We start from the raw sequence: 6,930 nt of genomic DNA on the forward strand, positions 1-6,930 counted from the left end.
TATTTATTGCACTAGTTATACCCTGTGATACCATGTACCCTGTTTTCCATAACTGTGTATATTCTGTAAAGAAGCATGCAATATACTTAGTTTTCAAAAGGAGATATTTCTGTTTTATAAAACTTTTCTTTTCTACAAAGAATTTGGTTTAAAAGCTAAATAAGTGTTGATTCTTTACAGAAAAATGCCTCCTAGAAGAAATACTCGCACCAACACCCAGAATGAAGAAACCAACAACAACATAACAACCAAGATGATACAGACCGGAATGTGAACCAGGACCCATAGACCAGCAATAGCCCAGATTCTTCAAATCTTGGCCCAACAAACAGTTCACCTGGCACAAACAACAAAGATAGACCAATCTCAGGTAACTTTCAAAACTTTTCAGGCAGAAACCCACCAGAATTCAAGGGTTCCTTAGAGCCGATTGAAGCAAATGTTTGGTTAAAGGAAATAGAGAAGGCATTTGCCTTAGTAAAGTGAAAGAGGAGTAGAAGGTTGAGTTTGCAGTTACTATCTGAAGAATGAGGCCACCTATGGTGGGAGATGGTGAAGACATTGGAAGGTACAAATATTATTACTTGGGAGAGATTTAAGGAATTATTTTTAGAAAAGTATTTCCCTCAGTTGTCCAGGATCAGATGGAGTTGAAGTTTTTAGAACTAAAGCAAGGAAACATGTCGGTGACAGATTATGAGAGTAAGTTTGAGGAATTGTCAAGGTATGTGCCGTCGTATGTGGATACTGACAGGAAGAAGGCTAAGATTCCAGCAAGGTTTGAAACCATGGATCAGCGGGAAGGTAGCCATTTTTGAATTGGATACCTATGCAGGAGTGGTACAGAAGGCTATGATCGCGGAGACAGAGAGTGAGATGTCACAGAGGGAGAAGGAAAGCAAGAAAAGGAGATTTGAAGAGAATGAGGGTCAATCACAACCAGGGAAGTTTCCAAATTTTAAGAAGGGCAAATTTCAGTCAGGAAGAAATTTTAATTTCAAGAGACAGAATGCAGGCGACGAAGGCCAGGGCAACTGTCCAGTTAATGCGAATCAGCCAAATCAGTGAGATTAACTTTTCCAAATTGTCAAGTATGGGAAGAAGCATGGGGGAGTTGTAATAAGTTGAATGTAGTTGTTTCCAGTGCAACCAGAAAGGGCACTATTCGAGGGAGTGCCGAAATCAGCCAGCAAGAGAGCCAGCAAATAAGGATCAGCCTATCTGGAATCCAGCAGTGAAGGTTCCAGCCATTGGATTTACGTGCTTTAAATATGGAAAGCCCGAACATATAGCCAGGGATTGCAAGATACCATCCCCAGTCAGTAATGCATTGAGGATTATGGGATCTACCCCAGCAGTGAATGGACTCCAAGGGCTAGAGTTTTTGACATGTCTGTGAAGGATGCTATCCAGGATACGGATGTCGTGGTAGGTACGCTTAATGTGAATTCTTTATGTGCCAAAGTGTTAATAGACTCGGGAGTAACTCGATCGTTTGTTTCCCAAGATTTTGTTAGTAAATTAAATTGTCCAGTTGAGTATTTAAATGAAATAATAACTTTGGAATTGGCAAATCAAGAACGAATATTGTTAATCAAGTTTGTGGGAGTTGTGAGATTGAGATTTCTGGTAATAAATTTTGTGTAGATTTGATACCATTTAAGTTAGGAGAATTTGACATTATATTAGGGATGGATTGGTTATCTAAGCATGATGCCAGATAGATTGTCGAAATAAGAAGGTAATGGTGAAAACGCCAGACGAAAGAATAGTAACATTCAGGGTCAGAAACAAGTAAAGAAGTTCTTAACGATGATTCAAGCCAAGAAGTTATTACGACAAGGATGCGAGCATTTCGTAGCATATGTGATTGACAGGAGTCAGGAGCAGCAAAACTTGAAGATATTCCAGTAGTGAATGAATTTCCACACGTGTTTCCCGACGAGTTACCAGGACTTCCTCCAGATAGAGAAATTGAGTTTGCAATCGACTTAGCACCTGGAACAGAACCAGTATCTAAGGCCCCGTATAGGATGGCACCGTTGAGATGAAAGAGCTAGCAAAGCAATTGCAAGAACTGTTAGAGAAAGGAGTAATCAGACCCAGTGTATCCCCGTGGGGAGCCCCGATATATTGTCAAGAAGAAAGGGAAGCATGAGACTGTGCATCGACTATAGGGAACTTAACAAGCTTACAATCAAGAACATGTATTCGTTACCCAGAATTGACGATCTGTTTGATCAACTGAGGGGAGCCAAGTACTTTTCCAAGATTGATTTAAGATCGGGATATCATCAACTGAAGATCAAGAAGAAGATATACCAAAGACAGCTTTAGAACAAGGTATGGACATTATGAATTTTAGTGGGTTTTTGGATTGACCAATGCCCCGGTAGCATTTATGGACCTGATGAATAGAATTTTCAAGGAATATTTGGACAAGTTCGTTATTGTGTTTATAGACGATATTTTAATTTATTCAAAAACGGAAGAGAATCATGCGGAACATTTGAGAACAACTTTGGAGATTTAAGGAAAAAGAAATTATATGCTAAATTCTCGAAGTGTGAGTTTTGGTTACAGGAGGTTCAGTTCTTAGGACATATAGTCAGTAATGAAGGGATCAAAGTCGACCCAGCAAAGATCGAGGCAATTACAAATTGGGAAAGACCAAGAACACCCACCGAGGTAAGAAGTTTCTTGGGATTAGCTGGATATTATCGTCGATTCGTTCAAAATTTTTCAAGGATTACAACACCATTGACAAAGCTTACACGGAAGAATGAAAGTTTAAATGGAACGACAATTGCAAAGAAAGTTTTCAGGAGTTGAAGCGAAGATTAATCACGACACCTATTTTGTCACTTCCAGACGATCAAGGGAATTTCGTAATTTATAGCGATGCTTCTCACAAAGGACTAGGATGTGTTTTAATGCATCACGATAAGGTGATTGCGTATGCGTCAAGGTAATTGAAACCACACGAACAGAAGTATCATACTCATGATTTGGAACTAGCAGCCATAGTTTTCGCTTTGAAAATTTGGAGACATTATCTGTATGGAGAAAAGTACGAGATTTTCACGGATCACAAAAGCTTAAAGTACATATTCACATAGAAGGAACTAAATATGAGGCAAAGGAGATGGTTAGAATTGATCAAGGATTACCATGCTCAATTAATTATCATCCGGTAAAGTGAACGTTGTAGCAGACGCGTTAAGTCGGAAGAAAAGTTAAATGTGTTATCAGTACCTGAAGAGATTGGAATTGGAGATTAGAGTTCACAAGCCTGATGAAGCAAAAGTGTACAGTATGACTTTCCAGCCGGAGTTGTTGGAGAAAATAAAGAAATGTCAGGAAGATGTAATGGATCAAGATATAAATCATTTGGTAGGCGAAGAATTATGCACGCAAAAGGATGAGCAAGGTATTCTGAGGTTTTCTTCTAGAATTTGGTTTCCACCAGTAACTGAGCTAAAGAATGAAATTTTACAGGAAGCGCATAGTTCAAGATATTCAATCCATCTAGGGAGTACCAAAATGTACAGAGATTTAAAGGAAAATTATTGGTGGCCAGATATGAAGAGGAAATTGTGGAATGGGTTAGCAGATGTTATACATGCCAGAGAGTTAAAGCCGAACATCAAAGACCAAGTGGATTGCTACAGCCATTGGAGATTCCAGAGTGGAAGTTGGAACATATTGCCATGGATTTCATAGTTGGATTACCAAGGACAAGGGCTAATCATGATGCCATTTGGGTTATAGTGGATAGACTTACCAAGTCAGCTCATTTTCTGCCTATAAATGAAAGATTTTCGCTCGATAAGTTAGTCCATATGTACCTAAAGGAAATCGTAGTTCGTCATGGAGTTCCTGTCTATCGTATCTGATCGAGACCCAAGGTTTAATTTAAGATTTTGGAAAGTTTTCAAGAATGTTTGGGAACGAAATTAAATATGAGTACGGCTTATCACCCCCAGACGGACGGCCAAAGTGAAAGAACGATCCAGACAATCGAGGACATGTTACGGTTTGTGCTATTGATTTCAAAGGAAGTTGGGACGAGCATTTACCCCTGGTAGAGTTTGCTTATAATAACAGTTACCATGCCAGCATTGGGATGCCACCCTATGAAGCCCTTTATGGACGCAAATGTAGATCTCCAATATTGGGACGAAGTAGGAGAACACAAAATACTTGGACCTGAATTGGTGCAGCAGACAAAGGAAGTTGTTCAAGTAATCCAGAAAAGATTGATAGTAGCACAAGACCGTCAAAGGAAATATGCAAACCAGTCAAGAAAAGACATGGAATTTGAAGAAGGAGACTTGGTATTACTGAAAGTATCACCGTGGAAAGGACTAACGAGGTTTGGAAAGTTATGTCGGACCTTTTGAAATTCTAAAGCGCATTAGCAAAGTAGCTTATGAGTTGGCATTACCCCCGCACATGGAGCACATTCACAATGTTTTTCACGTATCAATGCTTAAGAAATATAATCCAGACTCCAGGCATGTAATATAATACAAGCCAATAGAGCTTCAGGCAGATTTCAGATTTGTAGAGAGTCCGATAAAGATCTTAGAGAAAAGAGAGAAGGTATTGAGAAATAAAGTGGTAAAGCTAGTAAGAGTATTAGGAGAAACCCAAAGGTTAAAGAGTCAACCTGGGAGTTAGAAAGTGATATGAGAGAAAAGTACCCTCATTTTTTCTTAGGAGATTCTGAGGACAGAATCCTTTTAAGGGGGGAAAGATGTAATATCCGGGAAATATCGTGTAATTATTTTTGTTAATAAATAATTAATATATGTGTTTAGTATCCATTCTATGAATTAATTGTTAAGTGTTAAATGTGTTTGGATGTTTAAAATATTACTAATTGAGTATTTTAATTTTTATATGTCCAAAATAAAATATAGATAATTGTCATATCTTTCTAATTATTTTTATGTTGATTTATGGATTTATAAGGATCATATGAAATTTATAAAATCTTTTTCTGAGTATTTAAAATCTATTTTATACAAAACGGGAACCAACCGACGTCATCCGTTGTTACCATTTTGGAACCCGAAACTCTTCCGAGAACTCCTTCCTAACCTAATTGCAATATTCCGAGCATATTCCATGTTTCGACTTTTCGATCTGGCGTACGGTTTGTTCTGCGTGGGTCCCGGCGCAACATTTTCAATACAATATTCGTTTCGGTAAATCAATAAAACTCGTATTTTCGATAAACGAGAGCTTTTTATTAAACTATCCCAATTATCACCTTGTAGTACGTGTAACCAGGCTCTGAGACCAAGACCACAGTACAAATTGTATTGATTTGGATAACTGTCCCGAAAACCGATACCGGTTGGATCATTTTTTAAATAAATGTACCGTTTTATATCCGGAATGATCCAACGGGATACTAATTTTCCGAAATTATAAATAGCCTTTTCCCGTATTTTATTTCGTATCAAAATCATTTGCAGACAGATAATTATATAATTTTCCAGAGAAAAACCCTATTCATATAACCTTGCAAGAATCAAACCAACTTTTGGAGGTGTTATTGATCTTTGTTTGGAAAGCTCGAGTAACCGATTTGAAGGTCTTGAAGAGCTCTATCAGATTCTGTGATCCATACACCTGCAAAAATCAAGGTTTATTTTCTATATTTTTATTTATTTTCGAATTAATTTTACTAAAAATATGAATTTTGTTCGGATGATTGTGTGTATGATTTGATGATTGCATGTTGTAGAGCTTGTTTTCCGGATGATTTTGATATATTATACGTCTGATTGGGAGTTCAATAACATGTTCAAAATTGAGTTTGATTTTCGAATTGTAAAATTAGGGTTTATAACCCGTATGAATGTTCTTAATTGAAATTTGGGGGTTTCTTATTTCAGGATAGATAGATGTTGTGGTATAGTGTGTTGTGTTCTCTGTGAAATTTGCAATCCAGTCGTACAAGTTTCACAATCAACAAGGTCTGTAGAGAAAGGAGTTGTCCTTCGAAGTTTACGTCGAGTTCGCCGGAAACCGGCGAACTTCTCGGCTATTTTCCGGCCTATTCAGGGGTTGTCTGTGTGATTAAAGAGTATGGTTAGATTCCTGGTAAATTGCAGATGTAATCTGGAGTTTGTTGTGGTGGGAGGAAGCCGGAGTTAAGTTCTCCGGCGAACCCCGACTTTTCGGCAAGGGCCGGAAAATTGCAGTTTAGTACCTTGACTTTTGAAAACGATGAAGTTCAGTCCCTGAACTTTTCAGAGTTTGCAAAAGTTGGATTCCTGTTTTAAAAATATTCAAAAATCATATTTCCTATTTATTTTCATTATAAAAATTCGTTTTAATTTCTTAAAATTCTGAAATTATTATTTTAATTCCAAAAATTATTTTTAATTCAAAATAAATCTGAATTAATTAGTTAATTAATATCAGTTAATTTTTAATTGATTAATTAGTCGATTAATTAGAAAATTAATTGATTAATTGATTAATTAATTATTATTTACTTTAATTAATTATTTAATTAGATTTAATTACTTAAAAATGATTTAAAAAATTCCGAAAAATAGTTTCGAGCCTTAAAATATTATTTTAAATTGTTTTCAAGGCCCGAAAATTATTATGAAATTGTTTTGAAGCCAGAATTGGCCAACCGAACCCTGTTAATTTTGAAAAATGTTTTAAAAATCAGTTTAAGTACCTGAAAGCCTATTCATGACCCGAGACTTCTTTATAAATGAGATATCATTGATTATGTGACGTGTTATGTGTTATATGTGACTTGTTGGTTGACTGTCGGTCTGTATATTCATGTTTATTTCGTAACTTTCAATCCGTTAATCAGATTTGGGTAAAATAAAGGGTAGATAGTTGTATGTGTTGAATAGAATCATATGAGTTAAATATTGATAGATGCTTATG

The sequence above is a fragment of the Apium graveolens genome, chromosome 6 (assembly GCF_009905375.1).
Source record: "Apium graveolens cultivar Ventura chromosome 6, ASM990537v1, whole genome shotgun sequence".
NCBI lineage: Eukaryota > Viridiplantae > Streptophyta > Magnoliopsida > Apiales > Apiaceae > Apium > Apium graveolens.